The sequence below is a fragment of the Pogona vitticeps genome, chromosome 12 (assembly GCF_051106095.1).
Source record: "Pogona vitticeps strain Pit_001003342236 chromosome 12, PviZW2.1, whole genome shotgun sequence".
NCBI classification, from domain to species: domain Eukaryota; kingdom Metazoa; phylum Chordata; class Lepidosauria; order Squamata; family Agamidae; genus Pogona; species Pogona vitticeps.
Genome location: NC_135794.1, coordinates 8,338,326 through 8,361,000, shown reverse-complemented (window position 1 = coordinate 8,361,000; position 22,675 = coordinate 8,338,326). Strand labels below are relative to the sequence as shown.

Below are 22,675 nucleotides of genomic sequence, written 5' to 3'. Positions count from 1 at the left end.
CTAAGCAGATCCTTGTGGAAGGCAGAGGTCTCCTCCCTCAGCTGAGAACATTGGACTTGCCCTAGATGAAACGGGCAAGAAATATATGGCACCGCATGGAACGAGGAGGAAGAAACTGTCCTTTCTTGCACACACAAATGAGGCCAGATTTACGTCCCTCTTTGAAACTCCGAGTCCCTTGATTCTGGCAGGGTCAGAAGGCTGAGCTCCGGAGGCCGAAGGGCCCAGGGACGCAGGGCGTAACGAACGTCTCGAATTCTTGCAGGTGATTCAGGAGCCCAGCTTTACCCGATGGGCCGCACTCAGGGCCTTCGTTCCGACCCTGATCCGGAACGTGGAAGACCAGCACGCCGGGATCCGCCGCATGGCCCTGCGCAGCCTTGGTCGCCTTCTCCTGGTGGCACCGGACCAGGTCAGCCCTTCCCCCCCTGGAGCGGCCCTTGTTTCAAAAGGCGTGGGCTGGTAATGGGTTCAAGACACACCCTCCCCATTCCCTCCTCGCTGGGGATAAAAGCAGGGACCAATCCAGAGACGCCAGAAACTGAAAAAAATCCACATTCAGGGCACTTTGGAGAAGAAGGGGGTTTGGTGCCCTTTCCTGGATTCCAGTCCACCTCGGTGGATCCACGGAGGGCCAAAGACCAATCTCAGGTGGACCCAGTGGTGGTCCAGCCTTACAAGGGCTGGTGGTCGTGGGAACCTCCGGCACCAAGTCAGGTCAACCATGACCTCTTCCCCCCCATCCTCTGTGTACTCAAAAGCTGAAGCCTGTCCGGCTCTCCTTTCCTGCCGAGTAGAGAGACGGGCACTTCGTAGTCCTATTCCCGGGGAGACGAGGACGAAGCGCGGCCCCAGAGGTGCCACCGAGGGTCCCTCGCTCCCTTAGAACCCGCGCAGTCCACTCACCGGGTTCTGCGTGGTGCCCACGCCCGTCTTCAGCGACACGGTGCCAATCCCCAAAGCAGACAAGGCAGCCGGGCCTTTCCTCAGACACCTCTTCTGATCAGGATGATCCTCCTCGCCTGGATTCCTCATCGCCTTCCTTGTCCTTTCAACCCACCCGTTTTGGGACTACCTTCTGGGAGAGCAGAAAGCGAGCTTTTTTGCGGAAGGGAAGCCCCTGGGAGGTGCGGGTCGCCCGCTAGGGAAGAAGGCCTGGGCTCCGACCCGCCACCTCCTCTGGCCAGCGGGCTCTGGGGAAGGACGAGGGGCTGAGAGAGGGTCCTGGTCTTGTCTCCTCCTTCCAGGTGAAAGGACTGAAGAAGGACCTTCTCATCCTTCTCTTCAACCACCTCCGGGACAGCGTGGTGGTTGACGAAGCTCTGGAGGCACTGGCACTCGTTGTGCCGTGCCTGAGGATGGGGAAAGTGGCCTTCCTCTTCCGCGATCTCTGCTGGAGGGCCAGCAAGTACCTCTCTGAGGTAAGCGGATGGCCGTCCCCCCCCCCTCCAAGGGCCCACCCCCCTTTCCCTCCCTGACTCAGGAGAGCCGAGTTCTCCCCTTCCCAGGCGTGGCTGATGTTCTAGCTTTGCCCACTGTCCGCCCAGAGACGGTTTCTGAGCTGATGATCCTCACCACAAGAGAGGCTTCTCTGGTCACGGGTGGGAAACAAGATCCTCGGTAGATCCCACCGAGAAGAGGCCGAGAACCCGTCTCGAGTGTCAGATCTTCTGTTATTTTCAAACAGACTTGGACAAACTCGGCTGCTCTCCTCCCTCCACGCCTGCTCCTCGGCCATCGAGGGATCCTAATCCTACGGTCCCACGAGGGCCCGTGTCAGGATGACTGAGGGAATTCTTAGGGGCTTGAAGTATCTGTCGGAGACAGAGACCATCACCCAGAGCCCAAGTTCCATCCCAGGGATCTCCAGGGAGGGCTAGGCCAGAAATCTGGAGACTGGCCAGCCATGCCATCAGCGGACGAGGGCCTTCCCCCTCCAGATACCCACCGCTTTACAAGCCCTGCTCAGGAGAGGGTTTGCCTGTCCACGTTGACAAAAGGGCTGCCAGTCTGAACTGACCCACGTGGGTGGAGTGGTTCCCTGTGATGGCACCAGGGGAGCCTGCCTCCTCCTCCTCCTCCTCCTCCTCCTCCTCTCAGGCCCTTGGAAACTTCCTTCTTCATAATCTCTCTTCCATCCCGTGAGGGAAGAACTCAGCCTTCAGGGCGACCCATCCCCTTAGCCAGGGCCTCCACTAAGAGGGGAGAAACCTTCACCTGCTCCTAAGGAGCCTCCCAGGGATGCTGGTCGCCCTAGGTTTCCACTAGGAAAAGGCAAGCCCTCCTTTGGTGAGCGCCGCAAGCGAGTGAGCGAGGCGCCGAGAAGGGGAGGTCTGTCCAGGCAGATACCGGGGCCTTCCTCCTCTTCGCCAAAACATTGCGGTGCCTTTTGGATCTCTTGCCAAAGAGTGGCTTTGCTGTCCATGAAGATGAAGTGTTGTCTTTCCCCGGTTTTAGGAGGACGATGCTATCCGTGCTGCAGCGTTCCATCTCTTCGGTGCCTTGGCCACCCGGGCCAAGCAGGGGTACAAGACCTTCTTCGCCAATCTAGTGAAAGAAAACTTGGCACTCTTGCTCATCTATCAGGGCGACCCAAACCCCAACATCTCAGAGGTAGGACTGGAGCTTTAAGGCGCTGGTTACATATGTATAGTTCTCTGTTTTCCTGCAAAATGTATTTTTAAAGTAGATGTTACATAGGATGTTGAGAATGTTCAAGGTGTTTTCTCTTCTTAAGACAAAATGACTTCTGATCAAAGTCCCCAACCCTGTTTCGAACGTCCCGTCCGTGGCCCAGAGAGACCTGGTTGGGAGACAGCTTCCGAGTGCCAGCAACCTCCCCGAAAGAGGATGCTGGGGGTTTTCTCTACGCAACAGTCCCAGGATCCCACGGGACCCGATGACCCCTTGGCTGGGCCTCCGTCCTCCCCTCTGCTCAACTGCAGAATGCTCAGCCAGCCTTTCTTCGGCGCTTGGTTCTGCTCCTTGCACAGGAGACGATGGCGCCTGGGGATGTCCCCATGGAGCTCAGGGAAATAGAGAAACCCACAGTGTGGGAGTTGGGGCACCAAGCGAGCAGAGCACGGAAACATGGCTGTTTTGGACTGGATTGTAGGGGAGTAAGGGAGAGAGGGGGGTCTGGAAGCTGTCATGCCAAAAAAAGAGAAAATGTTGCATCTCTTCCTCCCGTAAAGAAGCTTTTCCACACTCTGAAATAGATTTGAGCCGGATGACAGAGATTTCTGTTCTAATCCGGGGGCTGAGTTTCAGCAAGAAAGTCTCAGCCACTTTGGGCCAAGACACCTGGAAGGCCCTCTCTTCGAGGGGGGTCCCTGCTGTACATCCGACCTTGTCGGAAGGCTGGGCTGGTGGGTCTGGGAGACCAGGCTTCTCCCTGACCAGCACCTCAAGGACAGGAGGCCCATCCGGGAAGTTAGGCTGCCTCCAACCTGGTCAGACATCCAGGGGTCAGCTGAGGTGATATGGTCTGAAAAGGCCTTTCCTCCTTAAGAACCCACTTTGTATCAAGAGGTCTTTTCAAATACATAAATTGGACAAAGACGGCTTCAAACAGACTTTTCTGAAATGGGACTCGATGTGATCTTGGGCTAGATAAAGATGAGCAGCACTCAAGCTGGCCTGATTTTGGGGGAAAACTTGTAAATCTACCTGCTGGCATTATGGATGCTTTATGTGTGTATGGTGCATGCCTTATCTTCGTATGATGCGTACATCCGAAATTTGAAAGTCCATTCTCTGTCTTTTCCTCTCCTTTTTTAGGCATGCAAAATGGCCTTTTTGCAGTGTCTGCCCTTTGTGACCAAAAGACACCTTCAGCAGCTGCACCAGACCACCGAGAGCGGCAACATAAACGCCCTCTGCCAACAGCTAGTGAGCAAGAGAGAAGGGGGGGGGAAGAGAGGCTTTTGGACCGGGAGTGAGAAGGCGGGGGAGGGACAGGAGTTTGAATTAACCAAGCCTAAGTAGACTGTCATTGCTAGCTAATGTATTGGCCACATCTTTCCGAAAGGTTCCAAGGGGGCTTTTATAATTATTTAAAAAACAAAAACAAAGTTGAAATCTAATCATAAAGGGTTGCAGTGTTTGAAAAGCATGACACAAGTCTCCTACTAAAACTCCCCAATGAAGAAAAAAATCTGGTTCTGATCTGGTTCCAAAGCTACCCCTTGACAGCCTTCTCTGGAAGGTTGGCAGGAACCGAATCCAGCTCCTTCGGCCACGCAGGGACGAGAGGACACACTCCCTCGTCCCCCACAGAGAACCCAGGGTGGTGTATGTAGTGGACAGAGCGGTGGACTAGGACTCCGGAAGCCTGGCTTTCCATCCTCCCTGCGACGAGGAGACCAGGTGCCAGGGCCCGTTGCACCCACACGCCCGGTCGTGCCTCCGGTTCCACCACGGAGGTGCAGACGGAGAACTTGTCGATTGGATGTGGCAAGTGAGGAACAAACAGGACAGAACCCCTGTAAGGAATCTGGCCGTTCTCGTAAGCTGGAAAAAGGGATGGATCGGTTTTACTGACATGTACAGTAGTAATCAGGAAAAAAAAACAAAACCCAAAAAGTGTCTCTTTCAAAAAAAGGCAACACAGCATTGTGAGGTATCGGCCCAAGACTTGAATAAAATCCTTGCCGTCACCCTCAGGAGTATCATGGTGTTCTTTGGACCATGGATTTGGGCGGCACAATGAACTGAAGTGATTTTTACCTCCCTCTTTAGGTCCAAGAGGGCCCCCACCTGAGCATGGGCCTCCAGAGAGACCTTGTGCCCTACTTCCAGAGCAGGCAGGAAGAGCTCCAAAGGAGAGCTGTGGAGATCTCAGGTAACCGGACAATCCTCTGAGCGGCCCAGCGGGGAATCCCAAAGAGAGGTCTGAACCACCGGGCTGGGCAGCAGTTCTGAGGGAGAAGATGGTCTCTTGAAGGATCTCAAGGGCCCTTCCACAAATCCCAGAAGTCAGGGAGGCCGGAGGAAGGGAAGAGACACCTACGAGGGTCTCAAAACCTCCAAGAAGTGCCGACCGACCGGGCTCAAATGTTGCCCAGCTACCTCTACCCCAGTCTCCCTCCTCTTCACTTCTTTTGGAAACTCTATGGAAGTTTTCCCTCAGAAATGCATGTGCTCTCCAGGGGGTCAATTCTGTCACGCTTCGGGTCTTACCAGCTTCCTCTTCTCCCTCATTAACCCCTCTCCAACTTGTGTTTTCCTTTTTATATGGAATTCGTGCTGCAACCCCTGCTCAGTGAGGGTGTCGGAAGCAGCCTCAAGCGGATTCCCACCATCGGGAAGGGTCGAGCCCTCTCTCGACTTCCAAGGAATCCCATCTAGCAGCTTCTGTGGGCAAAGGGAGAATAGTGGGAGGGGCGCTTCCTTTCGGTCCAAATCCTCCCCAGAACCCGGCCTCGGGAAAGGCCACCTGACCCTCTGCTCCCTTCATGCCTTTCCCTTAGGAGCCCTCCTCCAGAGCACCCCAGTCACAGCGCTAGAAGAAAGAACGCTGCAGCGTCTTCTGACCGGTAAGGCACGGGAGCGATGGGGGCCATCGGGTCTCGTTGCCCACCTCAGTGCTCTCTCCTTGCTGAAAGAATGGGTGGGTCGTTGGGGGGAAGAAAGGGAGGGAAGATGAAGATTCCTTTCGCTTCCAGAAGGAGGCCCCACCACAAAATACAGGTTTGACCCTCCATTGACCAGACATTGGATTCCGGAGGGTCTGGAGGAAGCCCAAGCGTTGAGCTCCCGCTTTGGCCGCCTAATGCAGGGTTGACCCGTGGATGCTTTGCCCACCTCTTGTTTCAGAACTCGCCCCATTGCAGGGGGACGCGAGCACAACCCTGCAATCAGCAGCGGAAGCTCTAGAGGACCACGTCCATCGAAAGAGGGCAGAGCTTCAGGACGACGCCACGCGTGGAAGCCGCACCACTCAGAATTCAGCCACGTGGTACCGGCGGCTACTTGGTTTTGGCCGGCACTAAGTGTACGTATGTGGTTCTAAAACGGTTTTCTATAGTTTTAAAAGCCAGGGTTGGTTTTACATGGCGTTCCTGAAGTACTCCACCCAGGTGTTGTGGGAGAGAAGGCCGAATAACCAACTCTGGCCGCGGCGGTGGCGGTGGAGGAAGGAGCAACTTGAGGGGAGGTGGAGGTAGCGGGGAGGGTTCAACAGCAGCACAAGAGGAGAAGGTAATTTCTCCTTTGTTACAACCGTTTTTCTCTGAGCTCCTCCCGAAAGGCACACCTTGGAAACGCATCGGGGTTGGACTGGAGCCGGGAAAGTGAGGGCACCGGGTTACTCTACAGGAAGCCTGAATGGAGACCTTCTTCCTCGTGTGATCACACCGCTAGATCCTTAGAAAGAAGGGTTAATGTGCTTCATTGACAAAGGGGGGAAGTGAGCTCAAACGTTCCTTGGAAACATCATTAGGACCCTCCAGGGCCTCTCCGCAGACTTTCCATTCCTTTCTTGCTCTTTTCTTCTTCCAGGCCATCCATCGAGAGCAAAGGCTTCACCCCATGAAAGAGAACTTCTACAGCCGGGCATTCGCCAACCATCGGACGAGATCCAAGAACTGACTCGTGGGACTGGAGGAACAGGCCGACGGATTCGACGTTGAGAAAAGAAGGGAGAGGTTCAGGTTTGAGGGTACCAACTCCTCGCCATTTCTCAGATCCTCCTCTGGCCTAGAGAAGGTCAGGTAACGAATGAATTCTGCAGGTTTGGTCCACCGCTGATCTTCTCTGAGGAACTGGAATTCGTCAGGGATTGAAGGCAGCTCTTCTTCCTGAATGTTCTTTTGTTGAAAAATTATTTAGATCATTGAAGAAAAAATGCCAAAGCAAAGGAGATGCACAACCATAGGTTAAAAAAACCATAATAATAAGATGAAGACAAACGGAGGGGGATTAAACTTTCTGGTCACACTGATCAAATAAACCCAGACAAAAATCAGAGGTTTCCAATTTGGTACAAAAAATATATATAGATGGTTGTTGTGGGTTTTTCCCATCCCTATCTAAATTCCTTTCCTAAACCTTTCCTTTCCCATCCCTACCTAAACTCCTTTCCTCCCCCTTTCCTTTCGAATCCTTATCTAAACTCCTTTCCTCCCCCTTTCCTTTCCCATCCCTATCTAAACTCATTTCATCCGTCTTTCCTTTCCCATTCCTAACTAATCTCCTTTCCTCCCCCTTTCCTTTCCAATCCCTATCTAAACTCCTTTCCTCCCCCTTTCCTTTCCCATCCCTAACTAATCTCCTTTCCTCCCCCTTTCCTTTCCTTTCCCTTCCCTAACTAATCTCCTTTCCTCCCTCTTTCCTTTCCCATCCCTAACTAATCTCCTTTCCTCCCCCTTTCCTTTCCCATCCCTAACTAATCTCCTTTCCTCCCTCTTTCCTTTCCCATCCCTAACTAATCTCCTTTCCTCCCTCTTTCCTTTCCCTTCCCTAACTAATCTCCTTTCCTCCCCCTTTCCTTTCCCATCCCTAACTAATCTCCTTTCCTCCCTCTTTCCTTTCCCATCCCTAACTAATCTCCTTTCCTCCCTCTTTCCTTTCCCATCCCTAACTAATCTCCTTTCCTCCCTCTTTCCTTTCCCATCCCTAACTAATCTCCTTTCCTCCCCCTTTCCTTTCCTTTCTCTTCCCTAACTAATCTCCTTTCCTCCCTCTTTCCTTTCCCATCCCTAACTAATCTCCTTTCCTCCCTCTTTCCTTTCCCATCCCTAACTAATCTCCTTTCCTCCCCCTTTCCTTTCCTTTCCCTTCCCTAACTAATCTCCTTTCCTCCCTCTTTCCTTTCCCATCCCTAACTAATCTCCTTTCCTCCCTCTTTCCTTTCCCATCCGTAACTAATCTCCTTTCCTCCCTCTTTCCTTTCCCATCCCTAACTAATCTCCTTTCCTCCCTCTTTCCTTTCCCATCCCTAACTAATCTCCTTTCCTCCCTCTTTCCTTTCCCATCCCTAACTAATCTCCTTTCCTCCCCCTTTCCTTTCCTTTCTCTTCCCTAACTAATCTCCTTTCCTCCCTCTTTCCTTTCCCATCCCTAACTAATCTCCTTTCCTTCCTCTTTCCTTTCCCATCCCTAACTAATCTCCTTTCCTCCCCCTTTCCTTTCCTTTCCCTTCCCTAACTAATCTCCTTTCCTCCCTCTTTCCTTTCCCATCCCTAACTAATCTCCTTTCCTCCCTCTTTCCTTTCCCATCCATAACTAATCTCCTTTCCTCCCTCTTTCCTTTCCCATCCCTAACTAATCTCCTTTCCTCCCCCTTTCCTTTCCCATCATTAACTAATCTCCTTTCCTCCCTTTTTCCTTTCCCTTCCCTAACTAATCTCCTTTCCTCCCCCTTTCCTTTCCCATCCCTAACTAATCTCCTTTCCTCCCCCTTTCCTTTCCTTTCCCTTCCCTAACTAATCCCCTTTCCTCCCTCTTTCCTTTCCCATCCATAACTAATCTCCTTTCCTCCCTCTTTCCTTTCCCATCCCTAACTAATCTCCTTTCCTCCCTCTTTCCTTTCCCATCCCTAACTAATCTCCTTTCCTCCCCCTTTCCTTTCCCATCCCTAACTAATCTCCTTTCCTCCCTCTTTCCTTTCCCATCCCTAACTAATCTCCTTTCCTCCCTCTTTCCTTTCCCATCCCTAACTAATCTCCTTTCCTCCCCCTTTCCTTTCCTTTCCCTTCCCTAACTAATCCCCTTTCCTCCCTCTTTCCTTTCCCATCCATAACTAATCTCCTTTCCTCCCTCTTTCCTTTCCCATCCCTAACTAATCTCCTTTCCTCCCCCTTTCCTTTCCTTTCCCTTCCCTAACTAATCTCCTTTCCTCCCTCTTTCCTTTCCCATCCCTAACTAATCTCCTTTCCTCCCTCTTTCCTTTCCCATCCCTAACTAATCTCCTTTCCTCCCCCTTTCCTTTCCTTTCCCTTCCCTAACTAATCTCCTTTCCTCCCTCTTTCCTTTCCCATCCCTAACTAATCTCCTTTCCTCCCCCTTTCCTTTAATTCCCCGTCCCTAACTAATCTCCTTTCCTCCCTCTTTCCTTTCCCATCCCTAATTAATCTCCTTTCCTCCCTCTTTCCTTTCCCATCCCTAACTAATCTCCTTTCCTCCCCCTTTCCTTTCCTTTCCCTTCCCTAACTAATCTCCTTTCCTCCCCCTTTCCTTTCCTTTCCTATCCCTAACTAATCTCCTTTCCTCCCCCTTTCCTTTCCTTTCCCTTCCCTAACTAATCTCCTTTCCTCCCTCTTTCCTTTCCCATCCCTAACTAATCTCCTTTCCTCCCCCTTTCCTTTCCTTTCCCTTCCCTAACTAATCTCCTTTCCTCCCTCTTTCCTTTCCCATCCCTAACTAATCTCCTTTCCTCCCCCTTTCCTTTCCCATCCCTAACTAATTTCCTTTCCTCCCCCTTTCCTTTCCTTTCCTTTCCCTTCCCTAACTAATCTCCTTTCCTCCCCCTTTCCTTTCCTTTCCTATCCCTAACTAATCTCCTTTCCTCCCCCTTTCCTTTCCTTTCCCTTCCCTAACTAATCTCCTTTCCTCCCTCTTTCCTTTCCCATCCCTAACTAATCTCCTTTCCTCCCCCTTTCCTTTCCTTTCCCTTCCCTAACTAATCTCCTTTCCTCCCTCTTTCCTTTCCCATCCCTAACTAATCTCCTTTCCTCCCCCTTTCCTTTCCCATCCCTAACTAATTTCCTTTCCTCCCCCTTTCCTTTCCTTTCCTTTCCCTTCCCTAACTAATCTCCTTTCCTCCCTCTTTCCTTTCCCTTCCCTAACTAATCTCCTTTCCTCCCCCTTTCCTTTCCTTTCCCATCCCTAACTAATCTCCTTTCCTCCCTCTTTCCTTTCCCATCCCTAACTAATCTCCTTTCCTCCCCCTTTCCTTTCCTTTCCCTTCCCTAACTAATCTCCTTTCCTCCCTCTTTCCTTTCCCTTCCCTAACTAATCTCCTTTCTTCCCCCTTTCCTTTCCTTTCCCATCCCTAACTAATCTCCTTTCCTCCCTCTTTCCTTTCCCATCCCTAACTAATCTCCTTTCCTCCCTCTTTCCTTTCCCATCCCTAACTAATCTCCTTTCCTCCCCCTTTCCTTTCCTTTCCCTTCCCTAACTAATCTCCTTTCCTCCCTCTTTCCTTTCCCATCCCTAACTAATCTCCTTTCCTCCCTCTTTCCTTTCCCATCCCTAACTAATCTCCTTTCCTCCCTCTTTCCTTTCCCATCCCTAACTAATCTCCTTTCCTCCCCCTTTCCTTTCCTTTCCTTTCCCTTCCCTAACTAATCTCCTTTCCTCCCTCTTTCCTTTCCCATCCCTAACTAATCTCCTTTCCTCCCTCTTTCCTTTCCCATCCCTAACTAATCTCCTTTCCTCCCCCTTTCCTTTCCTTTCCCTTCCCTAACTAATCTCCTTTCCTCCCCCTTTCCTTTCCTTTCCCATCCCTAACTAATCTCCTTTCCTCCTCCTTTCCTTTCCTTTCCCTTCCCTAACTAATCTCCTTTCCTCCCCCTTTCCTTTCCCATCCCTAATCTAATCTCCTTTCCTCGCCCTTTCCTTTCCCATCCTTATCTAAACTCCTTTCCTCCCCCTTTCCTTTTTCCAACCCTGTCTAAACTCATTTCCTCCCCCTTTCCTTTCGAATCCTTATCTAAACTCTTTTCCTCCCCCTTTCCTTGCCCATTCTTATCTAAACTCCTTTCCTCCCCCTTTCCTTTCCCATCCTTATCTAAACTCCTTTCCTCCCCCTTTCCTCCCCCCCCACTTCCCATGCTCTTTTGAGCAATGACAGAGTTCCTACTCCAGTCCTCTGAAGATGCCGGCCACAGAGACTGGCGAAAGGTCAGGAATAACAACCTTCAGAACATGTCCAGAGAGCCCGCAAAACCCACAACAACCATGTCACTCAAGATTTAGAAATCTAGTCCATTTGTAAACTTTATAAAGAAGAAAAGACTAATAATCATATCAATGAAAAAGAAAAGTGGAAAGGGTGGTTTCGCCAGGACCTTTTCTCTTATGATCCCAAATTAGACCAGATTAGTCCCCTTCCGAGTCCCTTTGTACTTTTCTCCTGGAAATATTGATTTCTCTACAGGAAAAGAGACCTGAGAGCTGACATGAAATCGCTCCCTTTTCTGCCCAGAAGTAGGGCTGCGTATTTGACAAAGCTTTCCTGAAAGCATTAGTTCCATCATGCATTGGGTTCTATGGGTGCCTTAGAAATCAATCCAAAGGTCCAGCGGTGGACAAATCTGCAGACTTCACAAAACCCTTTGGGTCTACTTTGAAAAGGATCTGAGGAAGAGGTGATACGTTGGACCTAAAAACCTAACAAAAAAATTGCCGACTCTTCACCAAATCTTTGATGTTTTCTGTTCAGATGTTAACAAATGGGGTTGGGAGTTAATCAGAACCAGAATATGATGGACAACTGATCAAAGGGATTGTAAACACCTGAAAAGTTTCTGGAAGACCAAAGGAAATCTTTTTGGGTGAGGTTACAAATTGCAGCCAGGAAACCCCAAACCAGAAAACCCTCTGCGCGACAGGAATGAAGAAGACATCCCACAAGAGCCTGTAACTCCTAGCAAGAGACCTCCAGCTTAAAGCCTCTAAACACAGCTTGAAGATGAAAAAAAAAGTACCCTCTGTCCTCAGTGGAGAAGAAGAAGAAGACGTCTCGCGAGCAGTCCTTGTTTTGCACAAGAAGACATCTACAGGGTGGAGCCTCAACATACAGTATCTCTCTGAAACAATAAACTACCCGTCAAGAAGGATAAGATGAAGACGTCCGTATCATTTTTCATGTCAATCTGTACGTTATTATAGAGAATGTATTCAAGTTTCCCACCTTGTAAAACCGCTATACTTTTGATTCTTCTTTATTAAAATGTGATACAGAAGTTTTCACAAATTTGAATGCAGTCTTGTTTTTTGTTAGCTTTGTGTGAAAGAGGGATTCTGTCCTGCGTGGATTACTGAATTCCACCACCTTAGGGATTAAATACGTAGAGTTTGCTGATCTGAAAGAGCCCTGGCTGAGTTCAGACCCTGGGACGAAATCACAAGGCCCCCGTCTGCTCTCTCGATCTCCTTGGAGAACAAGCTTTGCCAAGTCAAGGCCTTCTGGGCGTCCGGGATGACAACTCTCCCGGGCCTCAGCCAGCATGTCTGGGGGTCAGAGATAGGGAGAGGGGGGCCAGATTGAAGAAGGTTGCCTTCCGTTCGAGGAGAGAATTCTCCTCCAAGGCTGAACGCTTCCTCTAGAATTGGTTGGGGGCTCTGTGCCCGAGATGGGCAAGACTGAAGCCGAGGGCAGATGGGTACAAGGCCCGAAGGAGAAGAGGGCGCTCCTTTCCTTTGGCCTCCTCTGCCACGTCGCTCAAGCTGCTGCCGGAGAGGAGAGGTTCCTTTTTTGGAGAGTCCTCGACGGATTGCTTGCTTCGTCCCATTTCTTGGTCAGCCTTCTCCTGGTGAGGGCACCCGAGGTGCCCCGTACCCATTAAAACACCTGGTCAGCCTAAATACACCATGGATGACAATGTTTTAAAAAGTGAAGCATACAGGAATAATTAAAAAGCAATTTGTTCATTATGTAATAACAAAAGGCATTTTTTAACTTTCAAACCCCGCTTAAAACGAATGCATGTCCAGCATCCTGGAGCATCCACTGAATCTTAGATATTAAAAGCCTACCTAAGGAGGCAGGTCTTTCAGTGTTGCTGAAAGGAGAAAAGGGAGGTGGCCCACCTCCGTGCCAAGGGAGAGCATCTCGCAACCGGAGGGAAGCCCCTCTCTCTACGTCCCTGTCAAAGACGCCTCGGATGCCAAGTGGGGCCAAGAGAAGGGCGAACTTCTAACCATCACATTTAAGTCCCCAATGCCTTTTAAAAGTTCTGATCATTTTTCATATTTGCTCACTTTTAATTACTCAACTGTATTTTTATGAACAGAAAGTTTAATTGCTTTTTAATTTGCATTAAACGTTTTTAAATCTACTTTTCTAACATGGTGAGCTGCCTTGTGTCTCCTGATCAGGAGAGAGGCAGAAGAAGAACAACAACAAGGTAGGATCTGTGACGGGTCATCAGGAGAGAGACGGTCCACCAGGGAGCCTGAACCCAGACGGTAAAGGGCTTCCGACTGTAGGCCATCAGCAGCACTTTGAATTGGGCCTGGAAACAGACACGTCGCCAGTCCAGCTGTTGTAGCAGGGGAGCTAGAAGCCCCTCCTCTGCTTGAGATGGAAGGCAGGCAATCAAGGCTCAGTTTCATGCCTTGGCAAGTCAACTTCATGCTTTCGGAAGTGAAGGATCGGCCACCTGCCCACCGGTGCCCAGAGGACACCCATGAGTACTCACAATGCTTTCCCACACTTTGGGGGAGGCTCCTATGTCAAAGCGAAGTGGAAAGATCAAAGCATAATCTAGTAAAACAATGCTACCTGGAGACAGGACACATTTTCTGTGACTGTAGAGAAATTCAGTCCATGCAGCCCTTCTGTACATACAATGTATGCCCCACCACATGTACAAAAGAAGATCTAGCATCTAGCCAAGATAAAGCAATCAAAGTTGAACACTTCTGGCCAAAATAATAATAATTTTTTTAAAAAAATCTCTAATTTGGAGAACTGTCTGTCAGATCTGCTTGGACCTGGGTTTCTGCCATGAGCTAGAGGTTGGACCCGATGGCCTAGGAGGTCCCTTCCAACACCGTTGTTGTACGATTCTATGAAAAGATCATCACAAGAATTGGTTGAATAGGTCACAGCTTGAAAGGAATGAATTAAAGGTCATGTTAATCTGTAGCAAGTGATTTGGGGCAACATGCAAACATAACTCCTTTCTTTTTTCTTTCTTTATTCATGTCAGAGAGTTGAACGATTCAAAATTATGAATTTATATGAAATACAGTAAAATTAAAACAAATTGAAATGATAAGATAATTAGACCCTTTTTAACCAGACGTGGGCTACTTCAGTAGCATTATCTCAGCCATTTGCCAGCTCTTCCTTTGTACACGTGTTGGGGAATGAATTGTATGCACACGTGGAGTTCATGGACTGAATTTCTCCACTGTCAAGAAAAATGGCCCGCTATCCAGGTAGCCCCAATCAGACTTGATTGTTCCCACCTTGGGTCTTCCAACTTCATTTTAGTTAGTTAGTTAGTTAGTTAGTTAGTTAGTTAGTTAGTTAGTCATTTATTTATTTATTTATTTATTTATTTATTTATTTATTTATTTATTTATTTATTTAACTTATATGCCGCCCACACTTTGGAGTCTGTTCAGGAGCTTCCAGGGGGCCCGCCAACTTCTTCCATACAATGGTCTTGTTTTCAACCCTCTTGCAGGGATGGCATTGTGGGAGACTGCCAGAAGCTCCCGGGCATCAGCCCGTCTCCCTGCAGGTGGATGTCCCACCTCAAAACACCTCCAACCATTGGGACTGGAAGGACGCAGCTCCAGGATGCACCCGGAGAGGTTCGGGCATGCCAATAGAAGGGACGTTTGAGAAAGGGGGCTCCAGCAGTGAGGAAGAGGAAGAGGAGGCGGTGGCGGTGGCGGCTTCAGCCAACGACATAGATGAGGATGCCTGCCAAGCTGAGGAGGGGCCCACGGCCGCAAGTCCAGCAATTGAGGGCTTGGAGACGGTGAGGAGACAGTGAGGAACTACAGGTTTAACAAAAAACTGTCTTCTCTGGATCTCTCTCTACGGAGTGGCGATCTGCCTGCATTTCCCTCGTCCAGTTTTTCGGCACCATCAGAAACCTGTTTCACAAAAGACAAGGTCTTCTTGCCTTAAGCAACCCATTTGCTCCATAATACTCCCCAGTTCTAGGTAAGATCAGAATGTGTTGTCCACCTTCTATCAAAGTTAAGTTCTTGTTGGGGCTTGTCCTATACTGTACTGCCACTTAGTGGTGGTAATACAGAGCACATGCTGCCTATAAACCGCTAGTGCAAAACGTGGACAGTAGTTGTGTTTGTGGGATTTTTGTGCATCTCTTAACCCAATGAGAAGAACAATCTCTTTCTAGACCAGAGAGGGGGAATTTGTGGTCCCTCCAGATGTCACTGGACTGCAACACCCGTCATCTCTTATCATTATTTATTTATTTATTTATTTATTTATTTATTTATTTATTTATTTATTTATTTATTTATTTATTTACAATATTTTTAGCCGCACCATTTATTTATTTATTTATTTATTTATTTATTTATTTATTTATTTATTTATTTATTTATGTTATTGTCGTTGTTGTTGTTGTTGTTGTTGTTGTGTTTTGCAAGAGTTGAGTAGGGTTGTTGAGGACAGGACATTTTAGAGATAACTCATTCCTAGGGTTGCCATCGTTTGGAGATGACTTAATAGCCCATAACAACAACAACAACAACAACAACAACAACAACAACAACAACAACAACAACAACAACAACAACAACAACAACAACAACAACAACAACAACAACAACAACAGAACTGATGGAAGCTGAAGCCTAGCAAGACTTAGGGCATCATGTATTTCCCACCCCTATTATGGGGAGGCTCTCCATTTTTCTGTGCCACACCTGGCAAAGGTTCAAGGCAACTGGAGCTGGTGTTTCTTTGGGAATGTCCTCCCCTGGGAAGTGTGTACAGATCCCTTTTGAGTTGTAGAGTTTTGAATTTCTAATAAATTATATTTTTACTAAACATTAGAACTGCAGAGATCCACAGAGAAAAGCTACAAGTACCCCAGGGTTCACTCCTTTCTCATTAACTGATACTTAAATAACTCTGAGACATTTTGTAAGAGAAAGAGTAAAAATGTTTATTTACTTACGGTTGTTTGAAATTAGATGTGTATACTGCTTTCCTTACTGTATATATACTAGCAACCAACTGAATAGATCGTCAACAGCAAACAACTGCCATCAACTGATGAAAGTAAGGACTAAACCATGCAATAGACAGGCAGGGCTCTCTCTGAATTTCAAAAGCTGGAAGGTAGAGAGTCCTCGGAAGTGGTTTCTTAGTCTCTCGTTTTGGGGGACACTCTGGGACTGTGTAGCTTGCCCAGAATGGCACAGGTTTTATCTTTTCTTGGGAAGCACAGTGGGGAATTGAACTCCTAACCATACACTCCTCAGTCAGATACATAACTCACTGAACTATCCAGCCAGCTCCAGCAGCACTAGCTGCTACTATTCTTGCTGGGGGTGGTGGTGTTATCCTACCCAACTCAGCTTATTGCATATTTGACATATGGGGCGTTTTTCAGGGACCAGGGATTGTTGCACAAAAAAGACCAGCTCACGACACCCATCAATCACAGTGACAGATAATCTCTCCCCCCTTATCACAACAAAAACACACTGATCACCCTATATCCTGAAAAAAGACAAAAGCTGTTCCCACAGCTATAAATAATCAACAATCCAACAAACAGCGACAGAGCATGGACAGAGTTCCTACTCCAGTCCTCTGAAGATGCCGGCCACAGAGATTGGCAAGACGTCAGGAAGAACAACCTTCAGAACACGGCCGAAGAGCCCGAAAAACCCACAACAACCTACACTATTGTTCACCAGTTGTAATGATGGTGCCCAACTCCCTGCCATGCTCCACGTGGTCCAGTGCATACTAGAGTTATAAACCCACCAGCTCTTCCTGCTAGTGTGTTAAAGTAGCACAAGCATGACACATATCATCGTTATCAACAACAACAACAATAATAATGTGCCATCAGTCAATTCTGACTTGCAGAGACTCTTTTTTAAGGGTTCTCCAGGTAGAGAATACTCAGAAGTGGTGGACCACTCCCTTCTTCCGGGGGATGCCCTGGGACAGTGCAGCTTGCCCAAGGCCACCCAGGCTGGCTCTTCTGGAATGCTTGGTAAGGAATCAAACTCCCAGCCTCTAGTCCTGCAGCCTAACTCAATGACCTATCCAGTCACCTTATATGATTCATCATCATCATCTTTTGTAATAATGTATCAGTTGATTTTTTTGTTATGATGTCATAATTATTTTGCATTTGATAGTATAGCGTGGTCCTCTTTGTATAGGTTCCTACAGTGGAACAAAAAAAAGAAAGAGCTAGAAGTCTCCATACTACAGACAGCATGACAACATGTCAGCATAAGGGAGAAGTTTAGGGAGTTTCCACCTGTGCTATGGTTCTTGGTTTCTGCGTAAATTAGGAGCAAAGTCTGTTTCTCCTAGAGGTAGACGCAAGGAAAGAACAGCAGCCTGCTAGCACCTCTTCCTGGCTGTGCTTCACAGAGCAGGCCCACAGCCAGAAAGCTTGTCATAGAACTGGCAAGACATAAATGCAAGAAATTAAATAGGGCCAGATGCTTTCCACCTAGGCTTGTGTGTTCGTGTTTGCAGAGTGTCTGGATTACGGAAAGATGCTGTCTCCAGACCACCAAATGTAGTCAGAACATTTAAAAGCAATGTTTTATTCCCCCCACCCCGGTATTCAGAATAACTTAAGAGTTATTTTTAGACATCGGAATCTCGCAACCTGTTGAACGGTAGTATAAGGCACAAAGTAATGAGGTCACACAGCTGGTGTAACTGTGAAGGTAACTAAAACCATCTAGGAAATTTTGCAAAAGGAATGGAATGTCCCACAATAAGTTATACTGTAGTTCTAAGGTCGTTTAGCTGTGTGTTACTGCAAAAAGGGATTGTTGGCCAATAATGAGTTACTTATGAGTTACTTCTAAGCTCTAGTATATGTACTTAAAACATTTTTTATTTCAGTCTTGTAGGCTGACCACCTAGTCACTGAGAAGCCTTCACTTTCCTGATGTTTCTCAATCAGCAGACCTGGAATATCACAGCCCATCTAGAGTTGATACTCCAATTTCCCCCCTTTACCCCAGATAATGTCCATCTGTCCCTTATGAAACTGCAAAATGGGTGAGAACTTCGTAATTGCAAACTAGAGAGTCAAGGATCCAAGTCCTTAAGACTCTCGCTCTTTCTCTCCCCATCCCCATCACACTAAGGGGGTATTTCTTTATATGGTCCGGTTGGGCAAAAGAGAGACAATCTGCCTTACAGCTTTCACAATGCTAAATCACCCAAACCGTTTGAGACCAAGCTGGATCTGATGGAAATTGCATTGGGACCAAATCAGACCCACTTCTGACTTGATTCAGCTTGGCTTTAATCAGTTAGGTTCCATTCCGGATTTCGCCCAACCGGCAATACAGACTGAATAGTGAGACATCATTCATATTAGATTGGATCTCAGATTAGGAGGTGCCAGGAAAGCATTTCTGCATCGTGGAAAAGGAAATATCTTGAGCCGCATTCTCAGAAACCATGAACCACAATGTCTGAGAAATTCTGGGAGTTAGATTCCAAGAACGAAACGAAAAACATTCCCACATTCTGGCCAAACTAGGCACTACAGACAGGTTGTTATAAGAAGCCGCGACTTCTTAAGAGTAGAAACTCTCTGATGCTGAACCCACAAGCTTTTCAGCTCCCCTGTCTCTTGCTGACTCGTTTGCTTTCGGATTGGTCGCCAGACTTTAAACACTGGCTTCATTTGCTTTCTGACTGCTCTGCTAAGAGATGGTGCTTGGGGCTTATTTCATCAAATGATCTACTAGCTGGGTCTTCTGATCTGGCCCCAAGACTCTGGAAAGTTGCTGCCTGATAGATCAGAGAATACTGACCCAAGGGGGACAGGTTCTGTTAAAGGGAACAAGCTTAGTGGTTTAGGGATCTGACTGTGGAGCCAGAGAGTGGGAGTTTGATTCCCCGCTGGGCCTCCTTAACAAGAGTCGGACTCAATCGTCCTTCCAGCTCTGCAAAGCTAAGATGAAATACAGTCGTCACCATCATTATCATCATGCGCTGTCAAGCTGATTCTGATTTATGGTGACGCTCTTCAGAGTTTTCCAGGTAGAGGATACTCGGGAGCGTTTTTCCACTAGAGAAGGTTTTCTGGAATGCACAGTGGGGGAATTGAACTCCCAACCTCTGGCTCAACAGTTCGATACCTAACTCACTGAGAGCTTCAGCCAGCTTCCACAGTTTTCAGGTGGCTGTATAAAGGAGACTGTCATGTCCACTAGCCCAGTGGTTCTTAACCTTTTTGAAAGAAACGCCCCCTTGAGCCATTGAGGAAGTTATCATCGCCCCCCCTCCCCGCGGTGATGATATCTTGTTTGTTTGTTTGTTTGTTTGTTTGTTTGTTTGTTTGTTTATTTATTTATTTATTTATTTATTTATTTATTTATGACACTTAAATCCAATGACCCCTGAAAACAAAATTAAATTCCAAGAAAATGAAATGTCCCCCCAAAAAGTAACATTTAATGATTTAGTTGCAAGTGAATTTTAAGACGCAAAAAGAAATATAAAAAGGGTGTAAAAACAAATGCAGAAACTAAAAATCTCAAGACAAAAAGTCTGAAACTAAATTAAAATTGGAGGAAAATATATATTCATGCACACTGAAAAAAGGCTGCAGCCATCTTCACAGGTTTGGCTTGCTCCAGCGCCCCCTACCGCCCCCTTCTACTCCAGCGCCCCCACGCCGCCCTTTTTCGTTCTACCGCCCCCCTGAAAAATGAAATCGCCCCCTGGGGGGCATTATTGCCCACGTTAAGAACCAGCCCTTGGTACTGTAGCCCACGATCAGGAAGGTTGGAAGCTGCAGGCCATCAGCATTCCCTACGGTGCTCAGAGGCAAATGCTAAAGGCAGCCCCCGGGTGCGATTCCTCTGCAGCATAAACTGCTTGGAATCAGTATGTGGTTTCATATTTTCAGGAAAACACCCCACTTCCTCCTTCCCCCAAGCTGCCCAAGGGCCCACACCTGCTGCTTTTGAGGCTCCGGAGAGAGGAGAGTTTCTTGGCACTTGCCAAAGGTGCTTCGCAAACACTTTGATCTGCCTCTAACCGCTTGAGCTGCTGTGGCAATTCCTTCATAATCCCAGCCCCCTTCTTCACCTCCAACTTTCCCCCTGCGGCTTCAAAAATACCTTTTCATCTTCCAGTAATGGGAATTGCAGCTGATGATTGTTCTTTCTGCTCTGAATTAGGAGGCAGCAAAGAAGCAGCCTGCCTTCTGGATGTGCTGGGCTTTGGAAGGAGGGTGTCCTGTTTTTACCTTACACGGGGCACTCCTCTGATAGAAAGAGCATCCACGTTAGCCTTTCACCAACATGGTGCCTTCTGGAGGTAAGAGGCTACAAACCAAGGATGGAGACTCTGGTTCAGGGACTTGCTGTCAAATTGGACTTCAGTCAATGCCGACTCAGACTTGACTCAGTTTTCCCCCCAATGACTCTGACTTGACTTGCGACTCAGAATCTACCCACCCTCTCCCTTTTTTCCTGGGGGAAAAAGCTTGTTTTCAATAGGGACTCTGACTTGAGACCAAAGACTCAGACTCAAAGACTTGTCATCCCTGCCACAAACTCCCATCATTCCCAACTGGCATGTTGTAAGATATAATCCAAATTCAATCTAGAATCCAAGGCTGGGAATGCAGGGACATTCTGGTTTCTTTTTTAAAAAAGACTTTCCCAAGAACAGGAATCATCGTCATCATCACCACCACTACCACCCCCACCATCATAATCATTGGCTGTGGATTACTGCAAATACAGCAGGTAGTAGAGGAGGAAAAAAGAAGCCTAAACGATTATTTCTGTACGTAGAAAAAAAATTACTGAAGACGGTGAAAAGGGAGAATATTTTGAAAACAGGAACAAAGACTCAGTATAAGAAACAACAATTTGAAAACAAATTGAACAGCTCGAACAATAAACCACTACACGCACACCTGAGAAATATTGATTGAAAGCACTATCATAATTCAGCATGAGCATGGTTGAAGCTTAGGAAAGAAACATAAGGTTTGATTTTTGCTGCAGAAGAACAAGCACTCCAAACCAATGTGATGAAAGCTAAGATCCAATTAGCGTTAACAGTAAATGTAGACTCTGCCAAGAAAAAGATGAAACTGTGTCACACCTCATCTGCGAATGTACAAATATTGCACAAACAGATTACAAAATTAGAGATGATAGAGTGGCAAAGTTAGTGCACTGCTCATTATGCAAAAAATACAACTTTCCTGCCCCCAAAAACCCATGGGAACATCAGGTAGAAAAGGTGTCAGAAAATGACAACATCAAGATATTGTGGGATTTCCATATTCAAACTGATAGACACCTTGAACATAACACACCAGACATGGTAGAAATAGAACAAAGAAATGTCTGGATCATTGACATTGCAATTCCAGGGGATGCCAGAGCTGAAAATAAAGAATAGGAAAAACTAACAAAGTACAGAGACCTGGCAATCGAAACATCTTGCCTCTGGAAGAAACACACTTCATTGGTGCCTGTAGTCATTGGGGCCTCGGGAACAATATGAAGAAATTTCACACAGTACTATAAGCAGCTGCAGATTTCAGAAATAATGCCATCAGAGCTAAAAAAAACACACAATAGTAATATAAGGAACAGCATAAATACTGCGCTGACATTTAACAGATAGGTTTTGGCTTAAAACTTGTATCTGTTATATAATACCAGTCAATGTTTCTATAATTTTGATTGACTGTGCCTGATGGTTTTTTAAAATCACAATCACACGTTAAATCCATTCTGACTTATGGTGACACATTTCAGGCTTTCCTAGGTAGAGAGTACTCAGAAGTGGTTTGTCCTTCCCTTCTTCTGGGATCATCCTGAGATTGCAGTTTGCCCAAGGCCACCCAGGCTGGCTCTTCTCCCTGGAAGCAGAGCGAGGAACCAAACTCCCAACCTCTAGATCCACAGGCAGAGACCTAAACCACGGAGCTTTCCTCCCAGCTCAGAGCAGAAATGGAAACTTTCAGATGAGCCCTTTCTGGAATGCCTAAATCGGTAGAAGGTATAACGGGACAAAGTGAGTAGCATCCTGAAGAAGGAGCTACATTCTACTTTGGGGAATTTTAGGCGTATTTAGAGGGTTCAAACCAGATGGAGTGGGTCACTCTCAGAGAGGCGCACACTAGTCTACCTTCCCACATGGAGTGCAATGAGTCTGAAGAGGGAAAGTGTCTGTTCCCCATAAGAGCTGGGCCTCTGGAAAATCAGAAGGCCAACAACAAAACTGGTGATAAAAGGAGAGGGTGAGAGTTTTCCACTCTACATGTGGATCATCTGTTGTTGTTGTTGTTTAGTCATTAAGTCGTGTCCGATTCTTCATGACTGCATGGACCAGAGCACGCCAGGCCCTCCTGTCTTCCACTGCCTCCCGGAGTTGTGTCAAATTCATGTTGGTTGCTTCGATGACACTGTCCAACCATCTCATCCTCTGTCGTTCCCTTCTTCTCATGCCTTTGCACTTTCCTTTTCCTCTACTCATGCCTTTGCACATCAGGGTCTTTTCCAGGGAGTCATCAGGTAGATACAATGGTGTCTCGCTTAATGATTACCTTGTTAAATGACGAAACTGCTATACGATGACTGTTTTGCGATTGCTTTTGTGAAAATTCACTTCCCAGCGATCGGTTCCCTGCTTTGGGAACAGATTCTTCGCTAGACAACATTTTTAAAACAGCTGATCGGCTGCTTCAAAATGGCCACCCGCTGTGTAAAATGGCTCCCCGCTGTGTTTTTGGACGGATTCCTCGCTTTACAGGCACCAAAA

General features: G+C 47.4%; 1 long non-coding RNA gene across 1 annotated transcript; it reads left to right on the top strand.

The window, feature by feature from the left end:
• Positions 1-5,825: 5,825 nt before the first annotated feature.
• On the top strand, positions 5,826-9,800 carry LOC144584595 (uncharacterized). Its single transcript, XR_013538957.1, has 2 exons — positions 5,826-5,995; positions 6,502-9,800. It is a non-coding gene; the product is annotated as an uncharacterized LOC144584595 (long non-coding RNA).
• The last annotated feature ends 12,875 nt before the right edge of the window (positions 9,801-22,675 follow it).